This window comes from Nycticebus coucang, chromosome 11, assembly GCF_027406575.1.
Source record: "Nycticebus coucang isolate mNycCou1 chromosome 11, mNycCou1.pri, whole genome shotgun sequence".
Classification (NCBI taxonomy): domain Eukaryota; kingdom Metazoa; phylum Chordata; class Mammalia; order Primates; family Lorisidae; genus Nycticebus; species Nycticebus coucang.
Window position 1 is genome coordinate 96,048,850 of NC_069790.1, and position 24,360 is coordinate 96,073,209.

At 36.4% G+C, this 24,360-nt stretch overlaps 1 non-coding gene across 1 annotated transcript; it reads right to left on the reverse strand.

Moving 5' to 3' along the window:
- Positions 1 to 4,682: 4,682 nt before the first annotated feature.
- On the reverse strand, positions 4,683 to 4,789 carry LOC128560516 (U6 spliceosomal RNA). The gene has a single exon (XR_008373014.1). It is a non-coding gene; the product is annotated as a U6 spliceosomal RNA (small nuclear RNA).
- Positions 4,790 to 24,360: the final 19,571 nt, after the last annotated feature.

Here is a 24,360-nt window from a genome sequence, read left to right on the forward strand (position 1 = left end):
AGATGAGGAAACTTGCCCCATATTTTGCAGCTCCAGAACTTGTTCTCTTTACAACAGTTGAGTACTGCCTCCTTGCCCCTTACGTGCATTGTGGATCTCTAGATGGAGACACAGTGTGGCATCCCAGACTGACTTGACTATGAAACATTCCTCCTACACATACACACACACATAGATCATTTTTATTTAGAAAAATAGTTTTCAGTAGTAGTGGCATCAAACATATTTTATGAGATTCTCTACACCTGTTAGGCAATTGCTCCAGATCCCCCGAAAATTGCTTTCATTTTTTTCTCTATGACTTTGTAGGTAAACAATAATTTAGTGAAAGTGTTAAGGACAAAGATGAGCCATGTGTCCAGTGGGTGAACAATGAAATATTAGTGATCAATAGTATTCATACATGTCCTCATGGACCTATGTCTGTAACATGCAAGAAAACAATGGCAAATAAGAACTAAACAAATAAGAACAAGGAGGAAAGTATGACCTGGTCCATTGCAATTTAAGGGGACCACATTTAAGAAGGAACCCAAGAAATGGTAGTTGAGACTGGTTAAGAGTTGCAGTAGTGAAACATTATTAGTTAGTATTGTGGGTAATTTCTCTTTGATATGCAGAACAATGATTTGGCAAAGATGCATACATCCCAATCCTTTTGTGAATACAAGATCTGACAATGAAGTTTGAGAACTCGTCCTAGAAAAAGTGCTCCATACCTCATTGCTGAATATCACTACAATCACCTTCAAAGTACTTCCCTTGGGAAGCTATGCACTGATGCCTGCACCTAGTTCCCCCTTCAAAGAAATTTTGAAACTTTTTGTTCTGGAACAGCCATCAGAGTTGTCGTCGTATTATTGATGTCCTGAATGTCACCGAAATGTCTTCCTTTCAATATTTCCTTTATTGATGGGTAAAGACAAGTGTCATTGGGGGGAAGATCAGGTGAGCAAGAAGGGTGTTCCACTACAGTTATATTTTTACTGACTAAAAGCTCCCTCACAGACAGAGAGTGAGCTGGTGCATTGTAGTCATGCTAGATGCTAGATGCCAACTTGTTGGCAATAAGTTCAGGTCACTTTGGTCTAACTCTTTCATGCAGCCTTTTCAGCACTTTCAGATAGTAAACTTCGTTAATGATTTTCCCAGTTGGTATAAATTCATAATGAACAATCCCTCTGATATCAAAAAAGGTTCACGGGTGGCGCCTGTGGCTCAGTGAGTAGGGCGCTGGCCCCATATACCAAGGGTGACGGGTTCAAACCTGCCCCTGGCCAAACTGCAACAAAATAATAGCCTAGCCAGGCATTGTGGTGGGCACCTGTAGTCCCAGCTACTTGGAAAGCTGAGGCAAGAGAATCACCTAAGCCCAGGAACTGGAGGTTTCTGTGAGCTGTGTGATGCCATGGCACTCTGCAGAGGGCGATAAAGTGAGAATCTGTCTCTACAAAAAAAAAAAAAAAAAAAAAAGTTTGCAACATCATCTTGACTCTCGGTTTGGTCTGACAGAATTTTGGGGATATGAAGAATTGGCTGACTTCCATTGTGCACTTTGATGCATTGTTTTGTGGTTGACTTGGTACACCCATTTTTTTTATCACCAGTGATAACATGGCCCAAAACATCATCTTGCTTCTTCAAAAGGTCTTAGCAAACTTTGACTTTTCTCTGCTTTTGTTAATGGGTGAATTCCTTCAGGATCATTTTATTTTATTTTATTTTATTTTATTTATTTATTTATTTATTTTTATTAAACCATAGCTGTGTACATTAGTATGATTGTGGGGCACCATACACTTGGTTCATAGATCGTTGGACACATTTTCATCACATTAGTTAACATAGCTTTTGTAGCATTTTCTTAATTATTTTGCTAAGACCTTGTACATGCCTTCCTCATGCCAAGATTTCAGTGAAGATTTTTCCATTTATCTATTGATGTTTAATTGGCCTGCTAAACTTCTCGCAGTCATCTGACAATTTTGACACAAAATTTAACCATTTTTTTCAATGGCCACCCTGACCTCTCCTCATCAGTGATACTTTGTCTCCCCTCAGAAAAATGTTTCATCCATTTGTGCACTGCCATTTTATTCATGGCATTATTCCCATAAACTTGGAATAACATGTCCCTGATTTAATTCCTGCCAAATTTAAGAAGAAATTTATGAATGTTTGCTCATTGCTCTAATTCAAGCTCTGACTTTTTTTGATGCTACACAAAGACAACAATAACAATAATGAATATTTTGTTATATGCAATAACAATAATGAACATTCAGCAAGACGCCACCACATGTCAACATTAACACAACTGTGAGATACTGATATACCAAGGTTATGAACCCTTACTGAGTTGTTCGTACAGTGCTGCCAACATAAGTGCCTGGTGGCAAGTTCACAAACTGAATTACCAGACCTTGTACATTACCTTACATGGCAAATGATACATTGCATGTGTGACCACATTAACAAAGTTGACGTGAGAATCTTTCCTAGATTACCTGGGTGGGCACAATATAATTGCACTGGTCCTTAGCTATATAAGGAGTAGGCAGGATCGTGCAAAAATAGCCAAAGATATGCAATGTTCCTGGCCTTGAAGATGGAGGAAAGAGATCACCTATCGAAGAATGCAAGAGGGCTTCTAGAAACTGGAAAAGCCAAGGAAATGGATTTTCCTTTGAAGCCTCCAGAAAGGACTCTAGTTCTGGACAAATTTATTTTAGCCTGGAGAAACCTTGTGGGATTTCACATACACAGAACCAAAATATTATAGTTTTTTAGTTAGTTTATCAAAGCACATTTTGTATTAAGACACTAAATCTGTGGTAATTTGTAATAACAGCAAGAGAGAACTAATCCTTAAGGGAGCTTGGGCCATAAGGGAAAAATAATTTTTGATGCTATTTGGTGATATTTCCATAGGCAAATTAATTGTCCAATAGAAAGATTCAGGAACAGGAATTCTATTTTACATTAAATTTATGATGTGTAAAAAAAAGTCTCATTTTTTAGTGGGTTCACTTTAAAAGTGTCTCTTAGACACCCAACCAAATTCATTTTGTTCATTATGAGACACTGCATGGTCCCAGGCACCTGACCCAGGTGTAGCTTTCTTTTCAATCTTTTTAAGAATCTAAACAGTTCAAAAATTGATTAGGAAACCAGAGGACTATTTCCAGATTTGTCAGTGATGGTGTAACCTTAGTAACTTCTTTATCCATTCAAGACTTTTACTTTTATTTTAATATAATTATTTTAATTTACTAGTAAGAGGTCAAAGAAAGGTTTTTGTACCTTCAGCAGAAGGCACTGTGCTGAAATAAAGTGTGTGATTTCAATACAGTTTCTTCAATTATGGCTCCTAAACAAACCAACCCTGCAGCCTGCATATTAAAGTGGTTCTAAACACATTTGTCCTGAAGAAATAGGAACTCATAACTGAGATTCAGGATAGGTTTTGAAGCAGGTGGTAGGCTTTGTTTATCCTGAAAATATGCATGCACCTGTCGAAAATCCATATTCCTATAATCATAATTTTAAGCAAAGATCAAAGACTGAGTGTCTTTAATGAATGGGAGGTATTGACCACAGTAATAAGTACTGTCAAGATAGTAATATATTAAATTATAAATTGCAATAGGATCGAAAGGATGCAAGATTAGCAACATATTACTTTACAATTATTTTTCCTCAGGTAAAATGGATATAAAAAGTTTCCGTCTGTTTGTTCCTAAAAAAGATCTTTTTGTCTGTAATAATTTTGTAATCTTTTCAAGTATACCCCTATTTCAGATTGAAGCTAAAAACATATTTATTTTTATCTCTACCACAAAGTAGTTTCTCTGATATGTGTCTTTTCCTGTCATAAGATTTCCTAAAATATAATATTTTCTACTGTAAGAGTCCCTGGAAATGCATGCCAGGTTCTCAAGTGAAGAAAAGAAAAGAAAGATCAGAAAACTTGTCATGTTCTTCAGTTACTGAGACCTACTCTGATAATCTGAGCACTGCAAGAGTTTGTAAGGAAAATAAGGTCTGAATAAAATCAATTTACTTACTTCTATCAATCTCTAGTACTAAGGGGCATAGACCATCTAAATATATATAATGCATGCAGATGTGTATCGTATACTACCTTATCTTATTAAAATTGTTGTGCCATAAGTCCCTACTCCATTTCAAGCTTTATAATTCAGCTTGTTTTTATTTTTTTTTTCCAACAGTACCTGGATTGATTGTACTTCACACATTGTTGGTGTTCACTGTTTAGATTCTGAGATGACTGGAATGCTTACAAGACTTCAGCCGTGAATATATCTAATGCCAAAACACTGACAGACTATGGCAGGTTTCTCAACTGCCTACACAATACCCACTTTCCTCTTCATTCTAATTTTCAGAACTCCCTGTTTGTCAGGTTGGGATTGTGTCCGAGTACAATGTTGCATTTCCTGCGTTCACTTTCAGCTAAGGGAGCAGTGTAATCCTGGCCAATGAGATGGAAATAAAACTCTGCGTAGGATTTCTAGAAGTGTTTATTTTCATTATAATGGAATCTATACTTTCTACAAATCATGCTCTCTTTTTCCCAACTGGAAATGCTCACATAAAGCTAAGAGTAGAGCAGCCATATTTCTTTATTTCTTTATTTATTTATATCCTTATTTATTTATGAAAATATAGAATGCGTCACAAATTTGTGTGTCATCCTTGTGCAGGTGCCATGCTAATCTTCTCTGTATCATTCCAATTCTAGAATATGTGTTGCCGAAGTGAGCACAAAGCAGCCATATTTCAACAACCAGGGAATCCTTAACTCTGACAGCACCGTGCTAAGGATTATCAAGCATGAAGAGTGGAGATTGGGATATTAATGCCAGCAAAGTTACTAATTCTGTCTTGAGCTACCTCCCTACATCCCACTGTTTTAGAAAATTAATTTCTATTTAGTTGGACCAACCAAGATGCTCATTATAGGCAGCCAAGATCAGACTTTGATGTTATGTATTGTCCACACTCTTTAGGTTCAAGTTTTATGATAGATTATGCTACAGAAGCAGGCAAGACTTTCTTAGCTGAAAGCAGAAGCTTATGTTTTCTAACTCAGCCAAATTCAGTGAATTTAGTCCAACATTTAAGTGATTCTGCAATTTTCATTTCCTTGCCCTCCCCTTCTCCCAAAGCAAAAAGTAAAATTAACTGCATGAGTAATATTTTCTCATTCAGGTGGTAGTGTTGACATCATACCTCTACTTCCTCAGCATTGTAATATGAGACACCAAAGATCTATTATATATGTTTTCTTTGGCCCAGATCTAAAGTGCAGTAGTCAGTTCCATAATGTGGTCTAAGCCTTCCTCAGTTTGTCGAAAGATCCCACTTTTGAACATCCATCAGTATTCATTACGTGAGTGAACATCCCACAGGTCAACATGGTAGCAATGACAGTAATGTATTTAAAAGCTTATATTATACCACAATAATGGTTTGAATTTCTGCTGTACATGTACCAGCTGTGTGAACTTGGGCAAGTACTCAACTTCTCTGTGGCTAGCACCTGTCCTCACAGGGTCGTTTTGAGGTTTAAATTACATGCAGAATACTCCTTACAGTCCAGATTTGAAAACCTTAAACAAGACATATTGTTTCCATAATAACAATTTATTTGAAAGTATTATTCAAGTAGAATTTGTTTAGGTTTTAGTTTTAAAAAATAAGCCTTGAACGTTTTAGGGAAAAGTAGGTGAGAAGAGAAAGAAGTATCATCACTTTATAATGATGATAATGTATTTGTAAGTTTATGCTTTCATTCGTTTCCTGGTTTCGGTTATTCAAAAATTATTTATTCAATATCTATCAGGAGTGGAGGTGAATTACTCGCACAATAGGTTAGGTCATTCTTCATAGAGATACAGAGAAAGGGGACATTGTTAGTCTGGTAAATGCTTCAAAAGTTGGTTTATGTCAAAACACCTAGAAACTTTGGCAAAATTCTCCAAAAAGAATTACAAACCATGAAAACAAATTGGAAACAACTAAAACTCCAATCAATTTGACGGGTATATAATTATAGAACTACAGGCTTGAAAAGTGCTTGCAAATAATGAGGAAAAAAAATGAGAAGAGAAGAGAGGAGAGGGGAGGGGAGGGGAGGGGAGGGGAGGAAAGAGTGTGAGTGGTAACTAGCCTAGAGTATCCAAAAGAGAAGTTAAAAGAAACAGAAGTTGGCCGTGTTTATCCAACACCTTATCCAGTTCTTTGCTTTGGAAAGAACAGCTAAATGTGTATACTTGCTTACTGTTACGAAGGTAAAGGGGATTCACTGCACCTTTTCGTGGCTTGATAAAACATCTCTTATAAGAACCACCCCCTCACCTCTGATACATTTGTGATGCAGTGAAGACACTCCTTCCTCTTTACAAAGTTCCTTTGTCTACCTTCTTTCTGGTACCAGGAAGATGATTGGCTGGAGAGAGAACATGCGCATTTTAGTCATTAAAATTTAGGAATTTTCTTGTTGGTTTGTAGATCATTAGGTTGTAAATTTAGTTATTGCGAAACAATTCACTTCAGTTCAATCACCCTGAATTTCTGCCTATGCACAGCCTGAGAACCAAATCCTGGATCATAGTAAATTCACCCATGTATTTGCCAGGCACTGAAAACTCTAGGAAAGTGGCCAACTGCCCTTTCCTGGAGATATCCCTGCTTACTGCTATACTTCTTCTCAAATCTTCCAATATCACCACAAAAATGTAGAACATATAATTAAAGACTATTTTCACTTAGGTCATCTTTCTTGACATTCAGAATCCTGCCAAAAAAACCAAAGTAGATATGATTCCCACTTTACAAACCTACGAACTGAGACGCAAAGACCCTGTGTTGGCTTAGTCTCATTAAAATTTTTTAAAGACTTTTAGGTCTTCATTTGTCTATTTGACACCATAATACTTTTTCATTATGCCCCATAATTATATTTTCTTAAGTGAATTTCTATTTTCTTAGATGGAGCAGAAGTAGTTATGATTCCGCACCAAAAAAGGCTTAAGTTGCACCTGCTATTATTGTAAAAGAAAAGCAAATTAATATATGTTTGATGTTTTTAAGATTAAGAGATAAATATTTGCTTAACTATGAATTAACTAAGAAAGTGTTTGTAAATATGTTTCTGAAATACTGGCTCTACATAGCTTTTGCTTATCTAAAGAAATATATTTCCTGCATCTCTGGAGCTCACAAGTGTTTGGATGGGAGATAGTGTGGAAGGAAGCCCAAAAACCTGGGAATTACTGCTTTCTCTATCTCTACCCACCTGGGTTACTTGTGGATAAGACAATTTACCTTCCACATGTGCATTTTATAAATTATTAACTTGAACTCTATAAACCATATTTTTTCAGGTATAGCATTCATGAACTAAACCAACATCTTCTTTTCAATTCTGGTTTCTTTAATCATCTGGGTTTCGATTAAGTAATAACAACAAAAAGAGCATTATTAAATCACCCATGGCATATTGTGCCAATATTCTAGACACTTCAAGAAATAAAACATTGTTTTTTTAAGAAGTGAAATGGAGAAAGAGAATTGAGAGAAAAAAACAAAAACACATTTGGCCTGCAATTTAGGAAAATAAGCAAAAAAGAAACTCTCAAATAATGTCATCTAAAAGGTTAAAGTCTTATCTAATAGTGTATTTTGTTCATTCCTATGTATAGAAAATAATTGGAATAAAATAAATTTCCAGATAATTTTCACCATAAAGAATTTAGTTTATATTTCATTAAAATTATGTAGGCCCCAAGAGTTGCCATTAAGAGAAATTTTATGGTTTTCTCTTGAAAAGCTAAGACTAGCACATGAATAAATCTGCCAGGACACTTTAAGAAAATATAGGAGCAAATATAGAGGAAAAAAAAACAATATTAAGGAATCAAATCTTTTTATAATTCCTTGGCATCGTAATATTAGCTCACAAAACACCCACTGTGGCATATTGCCGGCAACAGACATTTTATATGATAGCATTCTTCGCAAGGAGAGAATATTAAACCTGTTTTTCAAGTTACTAAGTACTGTCCTACTATAAAACCATAGCTATTCCTAAAGCAGGGGCAGACATTCTGTTGTGCTTAAAAAAAAAAAAAAAATCCACTGTTAATCCTTTTACTAATGTTCTATCCTAGAGAAGAAGGAAATAACGTGGGGATCTTAGTCTCCAATGAAGAAACAGATGGCTGTGAATAGAATGGTCTTCCTCATTATCTTCATTATCTTCATTTTTCAGCCAATTTCAATTCTATCAGACATTTTTTGACATATTTATTTTATATATCCTCATTTAATCCTTGTGATCACCCTAAGAGCTGAGAGTAACTTTTAGCCTCATTTTATATTTAATCTACAGAAGAGTTTAGAAAAGATACATGATGGTGTTATGGTCCTGAGGAGGTAAAGGGGAGAAAGACCAGGAGTTGGTTGCCAAAGTAACAGAGGAACCCATGACAAGAGGGAGGCAAAGAGGATGGGTGACAATGTGGCAAATTGTAGATGTGCAATGACAGGGCTTGGGGAGTTTGCCTCTGATTTCTCTTTGAAGTAAGGGGGAATTTCATCTGCTTGAAGTAAGAAGGAGAGCAGGAAGTTTGAGGGTGAAGAGTGGGCTGAGTGAATTGAACAAAGAAATGATACAGATTTGACAGGCAATGCTTAAAATATCTGCCCTTGGTCATCATGCTGTGTGGTGTGGCCTAGCAGACTTCACTGGCTTGAGGAGGTGAGTAAAGTTGATTCACTGTTGAAGTATCAAAGACTCTGCCATTGGCTAATTAGATGATGTTGGGCAAGTTATTTACCCTCTAAGAATCTTTGTTTCCTTATTTGTAAATTTAGAAAAATAATTTCTACCCGTATAAGATTCTTTTGAGGATAAACTAAGATCATGTTTTTTATTTATTTTTATTTTTTATTTTTTATTAAATCATAAACACATAGATCATATATACATTAATGCACTTATGGGGTACAATGTGCTGATTTCATATAGAATTAGGAATGCTTACATCACACTGGTTAATATATACCTCATCTCATTTACTTAATTATTGTGTTATACTCTATGCTAATAGACCTGACATGTACCTTGCATTATGCACCACAGGTGTGATCCCACCATTCCTCCTCCTTCGATCTGACCTTCCCCCTCTCCTCCCATTCCCCCCTTCTCCCTCCTTCAACTTGGGCCATAATTGTGATCTATTCTTCATATGAAAGTGCGAGTGATTGTAAATTGGTTTCATAATAGCACTAAGTACATTGGATATTTTTTCTTCCATTCTTGAGATACTTTGAGATCATGTTTTTAAAAATAGTAACCAGGGTGTGCACTAATGTCAATAATAATAATTATTATTGCTAGTATTATTGTTATGTCAAGGCTTAAGGCTAATAGATATCTGAAAATATTATTTTATTGAAAGTCACTTGAAATAAGTGATAAGCCACAATTTATTATTACAGAAATATCTGTACAGGATGATCAGAGAAATCATAGCTGTGAATCCTGAAGATGAAGTTTTAAAAAGGAAGCCCGTTTTTATCAGTGTCAATCTAAAAGAAACCCAAAAAAGCACATTCACTAAAGCCCTAATGAAAATAGATATGCATTATATTTTTTCTCTTTGATTTCAAAAATAGCTATTGAGATGGATTTGTTGAATATTTGAACATAAATCTCTTCAAAGAGGTAGCTTCAAAGAAAAAGTATCTGATGGCATTTCATGTTGGTGTATCTGATTTCATATATTTATAATTAATTAATGTTCTTACCATTTCCTTTTTGTTGTTGAACACTAAAGTTCAGTTAGTCACGTACAAACATGAAATTCTTTGCCCCCAGGGCATTCCGTGGAAGCTGACCCAGAGGCTCCTGTACACCGTACACCACACAGACTTCCTGTCAGTATTTGTCTTTGTTTCTATCTCCAGATGGTATGTCTTGGAGTGCTTTCCACCAAGCCACATATGCTCCTTTTTTCTCTCCAAGGCAGAATACTGAATTCCAATGAAATAACCTTTATCATTCAATTAATTCTTCCATTGCCCCAGCTATTACTATATAAAACATTTCAGAGTTACACAGTTCATAGCTATGTGGAAAGGAAAAGAACAACTAATAAATTCTTAGGTTATCCGCAGTTAAATGTCACATAAATACATTAGGTAGCAAATGATGCCTTAAAGACAAATACAAACATAAAACTGTGTTTGAATCTCATAAGCATATTTGCATTTTGTGGTCTTGCACGTCATTCCCTCAGAGACAGACCTAGCCAACTTGAAAATAGCTGAATACGTAATTTTACAAAATATGATTTTTAAATATTAGTGTTCAATCACCGGAATTGAACTATATCTATATTCAGACACTTCTCATCACCTCACTGCTGAGGGGTAGGGAACCTGAAGCCTTCTGATTTCAAGATGGTTCCTTTTTAAGCACCAAAGGAAGCAAGAAAATCTTCACCTTCCTCTGCTGCACCCCTTTTAATAAAAGGATTTGTTCTGTAAAATTTGATTCAGTCAAACCGTTACAGTCAAGGTTCTGGAAGGCCGCGTGTGCTGCCAAAGCCGCAGGTTTCCCACCCAGGACTGAAAATTGCACGTGGTTTCTCCCGCCTCCTTCCTACTACCTTTCTCTTCCCCAGCGTCTCCTGGGTCCACCTCGCCACATCTCTCACTGGAGCACTCAGACTCATCCCATGACCTGGGTAACCCTATGTGAAGCAAGAGATACCTGTTAACCTTTCTACCCTTTTTCTAAAAACACAGACATCTCAGAGTAGAATTACCTCAAACAACATAGTGTTTGTCACTTTATCAGGTGCAACCATGACTGCAACAGGATCATAATTCATCGGACCAATTTTACCTGTTGTCAGCCTGGAGACTTTATATCCGGCCATCATTCCTATCTTGAATCCCAATTCCCTTCTCTAAAATCCTGCCCCAACTCCAGCCTGGTGTTTATAGGCTTCTGTGACCTGCTTTCCTTTTAGAGATCTGGAATAGGCATTGACAATCTACAGACAGATCTCATGAATGGTGGTATGCAGGCTGATTCTTATGCATCAGCCGTTATTTTGCTCCTTCTGAATGGAAGCAACGTCTTAACAGAGATGGAGGCCTGATCTCTCAGCACTGTATTTCTACAGCTGGTGCCTGCTGCCAGGTCCATTCTACCAGCCCTGGTCCTCATGCTTTTCTCCAGGCAGCTCATGTGCCCCTCCTTTTTCTCCTGCTTCGTAAGCCCTGATCTAGGTTACAGCGCAAATGAAGCAGCTATACAAAGGTGTTCCGTGAATCTAGAAGAAAACCTTCATTCCTGCTCTGCTATAAATTATCAAAGGATTTCCTTCGAATGGACCAAACAGTGAGATAATTACATACCTATATAAATCATATAAATTCAAGGAATAGAAAACATTTTATAGTCTGAATACAGCTTTTTAACCCATGGAGGTTGTTATAAGAACAATTATAAAGCTTTCTAATCAAAATTTATAACCAGCTGCTATGATTAAAATGTTAGGGATCAGTTTTTGTTGCTGTGATTATCATAAGCACCAACATTATATAGGCAGCCTGAAATTAAATTATAAGGGACTTTTTTTCTCATGCTTCTCAAAGATGGGAAACACAGGAAAATGAGAGGGTTCACTCAATTACCAAAATTGGAAATGTTAAACCTCAATTTCTAGGAAGCATCAATAATGGCCCTGTTTTCTTTACCATATTCTGAGGGGCAATTTATAGTTTTGGCAATCTGGATGACATCTGAGGGAAATTTTGCTTTTATATCTTTTTAAGCCAGAAGTTCATTATAAGAGGCTCTCTTCAGAGGTGTAAAACTATGACTCTGATTTCGAATAACGACATAGAGATCTTGTAATATATGTCCCTGAAGTTTTCAAATTGAAGTTTATAAAGCCAACTTAAAATACAGTGTTTCCCCCCATTTTCTCAGTGCTTAGTGATGTCTTCCTCAATACCCCTTTATTATGTTTGCCCTAATAAAGGCCTTTTGAACATCTTTGTAACAGTTAAAAGGCAAGAAGGATTAATTATCCACCCCCAACACCTTACTAGATTAATTTACATCCAATAAGGAATCTGTCAACAGGATGTCAGAAATATTTACAGGAAAATCCTGGCATTTCTGACAGCTGGTGAAGGAAGATACTTGGACTAATATAATCTTGTTTGAGTCTGGTATTATTTGGATACATACATTTGATGAAGTATTGTGAGAGCTGATATTGTTTTCCTACAGGCAGGAATAGCCATGACCTTTTTTATAAGACATTTTCTGTAGATGCAAAATGAGTTGTTCCCTTCAGTTCCAGACTTAGTGGACAGATACCAAGACTTCAAGAACCATCATTTAATTTGCAGTTAAGTCATAGCCTGTGTGGGCTAAGCAGAAAACAGGGTTTACAGTGTCTGACCTCCTTCATAAGCCCAGGGAAAGGTTTTCTTGGAGTAGGATATATGGAAGTCCAACTAGTCCTACTTAAGAAAAATGACTGTACTGTTATTATTTAAAGTAATCGGTGCATAGAAAACTAATACTATTGAAATACTATTATGGTCTGAAGGTTTGTATACTCCCTAAAATTCATATTTTGAAATCCTAACCCCCAAGGTGACAGTACTGAGAGGTTGGGCCTTTGGGAAGGAATTCAGTCATGGAAGTGAAGCCCCTATGAATGGGATTAGTGCTCCTGTCAAAGAGACTCCAGAGAGTGGCCTGCCCTTCCCTCCATGTGAGGACACAGTGAGAAGGTGCCATTTCCATGATCCAGAAAACAGGCAGGCCCTTGCCAGACACCAAACCTGCCAACTCCTTTGTTCAGACATCACAGCCTTCAGAGCTGTGAGAAGTGAATTTCTATTGTTTATAAGGAGCTGCCCAGTCTATGGCATTTTGTCACGGCAGCTGAAACAGACTAAGGCAGGAGATAACCTATCTAGTACTTAGAATAGTATCTACTACAAATAGACACTACATAAATGCTAACTCTTCCACCACCTTAAATTATTTTTAAGTAATTGGTCACTTCACCTCCATACCATTCCCTTTTTACAGACTTCAGTCTGTGATCGGCTAATAGAATGATGTTATCCCAAACAGTGACTAAAAGTCAGAATGTTATATCATTAACAGATCCAATAAATGGATATAGGAATTTCAGACATCAAGGTCTACCAATATTGTTTTCATAAAGAGAAAATGGATAACCATCCTCTTTGAACAGAATAGGAAAAGACTAGATAATCCTTACATAAATAAACAAGTTCTTAAACAAGGATCTGATAACTTTACTTTTAGCAAAGGAAAAGAAACATTTTCCTGATTCAATAAATATAAATTGATTCCACATAAGTCTATTGCTGTTCTGATTGTTCTTCGTGGAGGCTAACAATGTAAGGTATAACTTTGGAAGTAAATAATTGGGGGCAATAATGAATGACCTTTGTGTGTGAAACCAATTTTTTACTCCATCATTCATTGTGAGTACAGCTGTCTCGGGAGATGACAGAATGACTTCCTTATTGCTCACAAATGCAACGCTAAATAGAAGATATTAAGGTCACAGGCAGAAGCGTTCATAATGCTTTGGTGCTTTAGCCCCTAATAGGAAATTCAAGACCTTTATAGCTAACAGATAAGTCCTGGGGGAGGATTATTTAAATTATTAAAATTTTTTTCACTAGTGTTTATAAAGGAAGCTTTAGTCAGTAAATTGAATGAATTTGAAATTATATTCACTTCAACTAATTCTATTCTTTCAATTATGAAAACTAGTGGTTTTTCTCTTTATTTTCTATGTAAATGAGTCCAAGAGTTTCATTTATTGGGCTTTTTATTCAAACTAAGAATAAAGGTAAAAAAATATGTAAATATGTATGACCAAAATTTTCAGTGGTCTCACCTGAGCTTTTTGTGTTTGGTTTTGTACCTGCCATATTAACAGCTGAAATTACAAAAGTCAGTTGTGAACAAATCTAGCTAATTGCTCAACATAACAAAATGACAAGTGATGATTTGGTGCCTTCATTTTTACAATAAAAAAAGTCAACTTGTACAGGAAAACACCACGGTAGCTGAATTAGAAGCTCTCTTTCTACCCAGAAAGAAACGATTTGAATGAAACAAAACAGTTGAGTCACAAGCTAACTGATATCTTTCTGCTTCAAGGGAAATAATGTCACAATATCTAAGAATTATTGAAACATTACCATGTCCTTGACACTGTTCTGTGCTCTTTAAATGTATAAATGTACTTCATCCTCACAGCAATTTATTATGATCAAATGTTAGAATTTAAGAAAAATAAGATACAAAATAATAAAGTCATTTGTTCAAGTTCACATAGCCAAGGAAGTTTTAAAGCCAAGATTTAAATCTAGGCTTTCTGAATCCAGAGACTATAATTTTCATTTATGTATCTATATATCTATGCCCATACATAGGTCTTCATATTGCATTAGTTAAATGCACAGATATTAAGTGTACAATTCAATTAGTATTAAAAACTGTGAACACATGGGCATTCACCTCCCTAAATCAGGTAAGGACTATTTTCATCACCCCAGAGAGTTCCTTTGTGTCCCTATTTAATCAATTCTTCCCTGTGATCCAACCAGTAGAGGCAAGTACCATTCTGATCTCTAACACCACAGAATAGTCTTCCATGATCGTAATCTTCATATAAATGGAATATTATCACATACGCTATTTTGTTTCTGGCTTCTGCTACTCAACATAATATCTGTGAGATACCATCCCTGTCGTAGTTCCTCTTACTTTTTATGTTGAGTATTATTCCATTGTGTAGCTATACCTCAATTTACTCATTCTCTTATCCATGGGCATTTGGGTTCTTCTTAGTTTTTGATTATTTCGAATATTGCTGCTATAAACAGCTGTAAACACTCTTGCACAATTCTTTTGGTGGACATATTTTCTTGCATGTTGAGTAAATTCCCTGGAGGAAGATTGCTAGGTAGTATATGTTTAGCTTTCTAAGAAACAATCAAGCTGTTTTCCAAAATAGTAGCACCATTTTTTACTCCCACCAATAGCATATGTGAGTTCCAGTAGCTTCATATCCTCACCACAATGTTTTATATGCTGCACTTGTAAATTGATTCTACTGAACACATGAGGTCAGATTATACACAAGTATATAAAATTGTGCTGTGGAATAATTAGCTGGTGAGAATAGCAGTGTCCAGTCTAAAGCTTTACCAAGTATCACAATTCCAAACTTTTCTTTTACATCTATTGTTTAGTCTCCACAGATTAATTTATTATCCCTATCCGTCTTGAAAAACCTGAGGGGGGGGGGGACAGAAAAAGAAGAAAATTGGAAACAAAGTTATGGAGAGCAATTCAGGAGTTATTTTGAGGCTACTTACTTGAGACTGCACAAAGGAGGCATTTCTACCTCAGTACTTTTGACCTAATGACAAAATAAAGCTCACATCACCAAGGATTAGAGAGCTCATTCTACTGAGCTCCAGACTAGGGAATCAACCAAGACAGCACAGATGTAGAATATGAAAATACACATTTGAAAACTCTGGTCTCAGAGGAAACAATACTGATTATTCTACATTTGCATTTTGGCTAATAATTCATTTGACTTAAGAACAAAAATACATGCTTTTTAAGATTTCCTTGAGGCTTGGTAATAAATATAATTGTCTTAAATTAATGTTTCCTTTGAATAAGCCTAAATAAATTGGACTAAAATATATACTTATCCAATTATTCCATAAAGGAAATAACTACTAAGTGAAGTTTTTCCTTAAAATCAACCGATTCTACCCTATTCTGATAGCATCAGAAAACCTTCAGGAAACTATTATGATTTTTTCCCCAAGGTTCAAAAGAACACTGTTCAATCTGGCAGCTAAAATTTTGAAGTCATTTCACAGAAGGCATTTAACTATCAGCTAATAAATAGTGACAGCTTCTTTTAATCTTCAGAATCTCAGTAATAAAATCTTTTTTATCTTCATTGACCACATTATAATGTTTCTTTTATAGAAAATAATAACATTTTACCAATCACATTTAAAATAGCATTTTTATGTTAACACACGCTTAGAAACTTTCATAAGATACTTAACAGGTTTTCATACATTTTATTTACACTTCCAGTGTCTTGATGCAATTTTTATGATAACTCTGATTTTCTATAATATGTTGGTCTACATAGTCATGCAAAAATTTTTGTATTTATTAATGACATTTTTTAAATCAACAGAATTTAATTAGCAAAATAGTGTCTCTTACCAACCAGTGAAATAAGCCTATTTTAAATATCTATCTTGCCTTTGAAATTAGAAAAACTTATTACATTTTCAATATCCTGGGGCATCCGCTGGTATCAGCCTCACCCTGTGGGCCTTGCTAATTAGCCCCAAAAGGTTACAGTGATTGAATCTACAACTGCTTACTCAGATGGAACGCCCATTCATCATCTTTCTCATTTTTCTCTCAACTATTCATATTCTACTGTGAATTTACTGACATTTGTGGTTTCTTCTGCAGCCCATGTTTAGCATATATCATGGCATGCATATACAAAAAGTCTTTCTTTTTTAGAATGATTACCATCTCTATCCTACAGGGTTTATTTATGTGAAAGAGCTATTATAAAAAGACAGCACAGGCGTTAACCTAACTTTGCACTGTGGTTCAGTTAGATGGCCATTCTTACACAGCGTAGCTGCCAAACGGTTATGTGTACTTTTATTTAGGTGTTGTACAACCCCTAAGGATACCCCACTTTGGTATTTGTGGACACAATTTTCACTTCTCTTTCTCCTGCTAAAAACTCTTCTTTGAAAGAAGTAAGGTCTCCATCTTTCTTTAAGGCTGCATAATATTCCATGGTGTACATATACCACAATTCATTAATCCATTCGTGGATCGATGGGCACTTGGGCTTTTCCCATGACTTAGCAATTATGAATAGGGCTGCAATAAACATTCTGGTACAATCATCTTTGTTATGATGTGATTTTTGGTCTTCTGGGTATACGCCCAGTAGAGGAATTGCAGGATTGAATGGCAGGTCTATTTTTAGATCTCTAAGTGTTCTCCATATCTCTTTCCAAAAGGAATGTATTAATTTGCATTCCCACCAGCAGTGCAAAAGTGTTCCCTTTTCTCCACATCCACGCCAACATCTCTGGTTTTGAGATTTTGTGATATAGGCTAGTCTCACTGGAGTTAGATGATATCTCAAAGTAGTTTTGATTTGCATTTCTCTGATGATTAAAGATAATGAGCATTTTTTCATATGTCTGAAGGCCGCGCACTTGTCTTCTTCAGAGAAGTTTCTCTTCAAATCCCTTGCCCAGCCTGCGATGGGATCCCTTGTTCTTTTCTTGCTAATGCGTTTGAGTTCTCTGTGGATTCTGGTTATTAAACCTTTGTCGGAGACATAACCTACAAATATCTTCTCCCATTCTGAGGGCTGTTTGCTTGCTTTACTTACTGTGTTCTTGGCTGTGCAGAAGCTTTTTAGTTTGATCAACATATTCTTCTTAGTAAAGTATCTCAAGAATGGAAGAAAAAGTACCCAATGTACTCAGCCCTACTATGAAACTAATTTAGGGCTTTCACATGAAAGCTAAAACCCAGTTACAACCTAAGAATAGTGGGAAGGGGAAAGGGAGGGGATAGAGGGAGGGGGATTGGTGGGATTACACCTGCGGTGCATCTTACAAGGGTATATGTGAAACTTAGTAAATGTGGAATGTAAATGTCTTAGCACAATAACTAAGAAAATGCCAGGAAGGCTATGTTAACCATTGTGATGAAAATATGTCAAACGGTCTATGAAGCTAGTGTATGATGCCCCATGATCATATTTATGTACACAGCTATGATTTAATAAAAAAATAAAAAATAAATAAAAAATAAAAGCTCTTCTTTTTTTTTTTTTTTTAACCAACTGAACCAGATGGGGATTTTGTTGGTTTGCTTGTTTTTCTAGAAGGAAGGAAGAATAACTTCAGCAGCCTTTGACAACGCATTGAATGCGGTTTTGTTGTTGTTGTTGTTGTTATTTATTTATTTATTTATTTATTGTCTATACCAAGATAGAAGCAGTAGCTCATTGTTCAAATTAACTACATGGAGGTCTTATGTAAAGATGAGTGCATAAAGGCCATCCCCGGTGATTATGATTCTGAACAATGAAAAGGAGACCCAGAAATTTGCATCTTTTATCAGCCCCCAGCTGATTGTCATCAGAACAGTCAGAAAGCATATTTGAAAGCACCGATTTTATTCACAGTACTGGCATCTTTAACAAGGTAAACATGTGAGCTAACAGGCCAGAGTTGCTATAAGGGACCAGCATGGAGAGGATACTATTGTGCCCAAGGCATAATTCTGTATTTTTCCCATCCTCCCATCCTCCTAGTATTTGATCCACTTTCCCTATGTCACACCTAAAGTCCACCCTTTTCTGAATCCTGAAGTGGGGAGGGTAAGTATCAGATGTCGCAGGAGAGGTGCTAAGTGAGGTTAGGAAGCAGGAAAAAGAAGGATCTGTTTGTGATAAGAGTTATGACTATTCGTGAACACTCAGAAATGTTAGTGAGTTTTAGAGAGAGGTGCTGAAAAGTGGAGAGATGGAAGCCAATACCCCCACCTGGGCAGGTTTGAATGGAATAAGGAGGGTGCAGCAGGAGCAGAGCAGCTGATGATTGAACTAACAGGTCTGAACTGTGTGGGCCCACTTCTATGCAGACTTTTTTTCAGTACAAGTTACCCCCAGTGTGCCTACCTCTCTGGCCTCCCCTTCCATCCCCCACCACCTCTTCTACCTCTGCTACTCCTGAGACAGCAAAATCAAATCTTTCTCCACCTGCAGGTGGACAGTGAAGATCTTTATGATAATCCACTTCTACTGAATGAATAGTGAGTGTATTTTCTCTTATGATTTTCTGAATAACATTTTCTTTTCTCTTACTTTATTATAAGAATACATTATATAATAAATATATTATACAAATTGTGTTATTCAACTGTTTATGTCATCAGTGAGGCTTCTGGTCAATAGTGGGTTGTTGGTAGTTAAGTTTTGGGGAATTAAAAGCAATACTCAAATTTTTGACTATACAAAGGTCAGTGCTCCGAATCCCTGCCTTGTTCAAGGGTCAACAGTCATTGTGACTCCTCAAATTGGGCTGCTACGGTGCACCAGTAACAGAAAATATCACACAAAAGGAATGAGTTATTTTTCTACTTATTGCATTTAACATATTACCACAGTTTTATTTCTCCCAGATCTCACTTAAATTTTAGGTTCCCAAGTGGCAAAACCATATAAATATGAAAGCTTTTCTTTCAAAATGGGATGGCAAACCTTTAAAATGACTCTGGACTTCTCGCTGAGTCTATAACCACCATCCCCTTGGCTTTCTTAAGCTCAAAGTTAATGCATCTGCCATCCAATTAACACTTCATTTAACTATACACCTGAGGCTTTTGCTTCAGGACTCTATTTTGAAACAATTAGCCCTCTACTGAATAGGGTAGCGTGATTATAATTAGGAGGGAGACACAAAGAACAGTGTGATTAAGCCTTTATAAAAACTTCCTCAGGGAAAGGGAGGGTCACAATGAAGTTAGGACAAAGGCAACTTTCTCTTAGGCTGCGGGATGTTTCTGTAATATTATTCAGAGCAATGCTGACATTACCTACATTACCTTTAGCAATGCACAGCAGAATATCTCACCTCTTCTTGAGCATGAGGTGGTTCAATGTCTTCTTTGTTGTGATTATCACATGTTGTGGTCAAATGAAAGCCTATAAACAGCTCTACCTCAGAATGTCAGTTGTACCTAGAGATGATTGGAATAACTGGTGATGAAAACACTATGACTTTCACAAATTTGAATAAATTTTATACATAAATATAAATATAAATTTTCTCCGTTTTAAAACTCTACCACTAAAAACCACTTACCTACCTTGATACTGTCACACCCATTCAGTTTTTTTTGAAATTTCTAATCTTTTTTCATATTAATCCCCTCTAGACTAGAGCTTTTCAAACTTTCATGTGCATTAAAATTGACTCAGAATGTTTTAAAAATGCACAATCTGACTTAGTAGACCTGAAGTAAAGCTGTAAGCCTCATTTCTAACAAGTTCCCCAAGGCACCCATGTTTGCTGGTTCGAGAAACACACTTTGTTATTAAGGCTCACTTTGAACATTATCTCTTAAGTAGCCAACATAGGATTCATTGAAAAGGAATATTCTGGGCGGTGCCTGTGGCTCAGCGGGTAGGGCGCCGGTCCCATATGCCGGAGGTAGCAGGTTCAAACCCAGCCCCAGCCAAATTAAAAAAAAAAAAAAAAAAAAAAGAAAAGGAATATTCTTTTCTGGTTGAAGTTTTATATTTAGGAATTGTTACTGGAACTGAGTTGAGACTAAGCTAACATAGAAACAAATTCTAGCGCTTTGAAATCTCCTAAACTTTATAGAACATAGTTACCTTAAAATAAACTTGATTTTTATTTAAAAAATTAAAAAGCTAATTACTCCTGCTCTTTCAGATGAGATGTTTAATTAGTATTTATTAAGGAATATTTGACCACTTATTCTCTTATTCCCAAAGTAGAGTCACTGCACCCACCGTCATCACGGAGGTGTAGCAGTGAGCGAGGATAGGCCCTTTTTCTGAGGTGTAGCAGTGAGCGAGGATAGGCCCTTTTCTATCCTTAAATTTGCTGGTTGGTGCACAATCGTGTCTTCAGAGAAACAGCAACTCAAATGTGCTAATGTTTAAAGGGTAAGACACTTGACTTTGACTTTGATACAGATAAGTAGAAAATTAATAATGAGAGGAAGAAGAGAAAAATGACCAACACATAGTCATTAAAAAGCAGAAAGAAAAAGAATAGGGTGATCAAGGGAAGTCAAAAGTGGGAAATGGAAAACCCTGCACCAGGAGATGTAGAGATTTGAGAATTTGTTCTTTTTTTTATCCACTCTGGAGAAATGAAGAACCAGCAGGACATAATTGGCTTCTTCAATGACCAGAGAGTTTAGGATCAAGGAGCTTGAATTTGGTTCGGAGTGAGGCAGAGAGTATCTGCGAATACACACTTCACAGAAACCAAGAAGACTCAGGACTTCAGGGACTGGGCAGAAAATAACCAAACCCTGGGAATCTAAGTAGGAGTGGCTGTGTGCTGGCCACCCCTTGGACAATGCGGCACTAGCATCAGTGTCTCATTACATAATTAACTAAATTGCTGATGAAGTGCAGACCCTTGGTGCAGGAAAGGACATTCCATACAACCCAGTCCAGTTCTTGCAGTTTGTAATTTAGTAAATTAATTCCCCCCAAAGCTCTGTATTTAAGACAAAGCTGATTCCAAAACCTAATCCAGGCGTCCTCAAACTTTTTAAACAGGGAGCCAACTCACTGTCCCTCAGACCGTTGGAGGCCAGACTATAGTTAAAAAAAAAAACTATGAACAAATTTCTATGCACACTGCACATATCTTATTTTGAATTAAAAAACAAAACGGGAACAAATACAATTCACACTGCTTCATGTGGCCGGCGGGCCGCAGTTTGAGGACGCCTGCTCTAGTCTCTAAGTCCCTGCTTGTTCCACAACATCAGAAACCCCTGAGTCATGAGATGAAGGCAGAGGAAGGAGCAAGAAGTGAAAAACCACTTTTGCCAGGAATCCCTCAGCATCCCACTGTCTTACAATTGAACTAGACAATTGCCCTTACCTGGTGTATCATTTTAGTGTGAAATGCACCACTTGTAATGAAACTATGTAATTAAAGAAATAAGCTTCTATCATCTTCTATCATTCTCTTCCACCAAGATGCGGGCCAGGTTTTAAATCATTTTACATAATTGCAAGACAAAGACTTCTTTAAAGGTATAATCAACATTTTCCATAGTAAAGATAATGTGTTTTATTTCATAGAAAATCCTTATTTTCAGAATACATTTTTATACATGCAAATTGTGAAAGCTCTAATCAACAATTTAAAATGCAAAGGCTTGCTCAGACATGCTATAAGCCATTGTGTATTAATGAGGGGGGAATATTTTTTGGTTCCAATGTTTACTTCCCTAAAACAATAATAAGTGGTATTTATTTTAAGCATAATTGTAACATAAAGGCTAAATTACAAACAAGAAAAATGGCAATTATTTTCGATAGACAAAGGTATTTTACCAACAGTGATTAATTAAAGGCATATAAATTCAGTTACTAAACTTTACACCATAGGCTGCATTTTCTAGTCAACTGATCCAATAACTGACTAGGCTTAAGGAAACTACACACATGAGAACTGCTATTCTTTAACATATTTAAGGTTTAACAATCACATTGCAGTTAGGGTAGCTCTTCATAAACATGCTAAATATATGTACCTCTTACTTTGCATGATTTCATATATTTTTTCCCCATTTGATCCTCTAAAGAGTAAAACCTTCTAAGACAGAAATTATCAATCAACATTGAGCCTTCAGATAGTAAAAGTGGTTTAAGATCAAAGCATCATGGGTCTTTCTTCAGTATGTTCATTTGTGAACACTGATTACTCAGACATTCAGTTTGTAGAGCAAATACAATCAACATAAATATCAAAATTTCTTTCCTGTAACAACAGGCAGGAATTGACCACTTAGATTTTTCCAAAAAATAGCCAAATGTTTGGAAAGACAGAAGAAAGAAACCAATGTCAATAGCTAGAAGACTATTCATAAAAACACAGAAAAGAATACTAGAAACTATGCACATTAGGATGGCAATTATCAAAAACCAAACCAAACAAAACAAAAGACCAGTGTTGGTGAGGATGTGGAAAAATTGAAACCCTTCTACACTAGTGGTAAAAATACAAACTAATGAAGCAGCTGTGGGAAATGGTATGGAGGTTCCTCAAAAAATTAAAGATGGAAACACCATACTGTTCAGCAATCCCATTTCTGGGTACATATTTAAAAGAATTGAAACCTGGATCTCAAAAAGATAGCAGCAATCCCAGCTGTTCATAGCAGAGCATTATCTAGAACAGCCAACATGTGTAAACAACTAGTGCCCATCCACAGATGAACAAAGAAAATAAATGTGCAGAAATACAGACTAATACTCAGCCCTACAAAAGGAAATACTGCCATTTACAGCAACACAGATGAACTAGAAAGACATTATGCTAAATGAAATAAGCTAGGTACAGAAGGACAAATACAGCATTATTAAACTCATACGAGGGCCAGGTATGCTGGCTCATGACTATAATCCTAACACTCTGGGAGGCTAAGGCAGGTGGATCTCCTGATCTCAGGAGTTTCAGACCAGCCTGAGCAATAGTGAGGCCCCAGTCTCTACCAAAAATAGAAAAACTAGTGGGTGTTATGGTGGTTGCCTGTGGTCCCAGCTACTCAAGAGACTGAGGCAGGAGGATTGCTTAAGACCAAGAATTTGAGGTTGCTATGAGGTATGAGGCCATGGCACTCTACCCAGGTGACAGAGTAAGACTCCATCTCAAAAAACAAACAAAAACTCATGTGAGGTGTATGTAACAAACTCATAGAAGAAGACATTAAATAGTGGTTTCCAGGTGTTGGGGGTGGGGTGTGGGACAAATGAGAAGTTGTTGTTCAGTGAGTACAAAGTTCCACTTATGCTAGGTGAATCAAATTCTAGAGATTTCCTACACAGCACAGTGCCTGTAGATTGACAATATGGTGTCATGTACTTCCAAATATATTAAGGGAGTTAAGCTTATTTTACATGTTCTTAACATCAAAAGAAACAAAAAGGACACAAGGAAACTTTGGGAGGTGATGTACACGTCCATTACCTTGACTGTGATGATGATAGCATAGGTGTTGGCATGTGTCCAAAGCCATTATTGTACACATTAGATGGTGCAATTCTTTCTCTATCTATTATACATCAATTGAGCTGTCAATAATAAAGCACAAGTTTAAAAGGAACCAAAAGTACTGAGCTTCACCCACAAGCAATGCAGAATCATTCATGAAGTATGTCAAACATGTTCTGATACAGGGTTAAATAAGGGCAGTGCTAATGGAAAAGGAACAATTACATGTTTGTAAAACTCTAATATCTAAAGAAGCAGAAGGCCTATTAGTTAAAGAAAATCTCTGGAATCAGAGATTCCAGGGGTTTAAATCCCAGAGCTGTCACTATCTGACCTTGAACAAGTTGCTATGCAGAAAAGAATAATGAATACCTGTAGTAG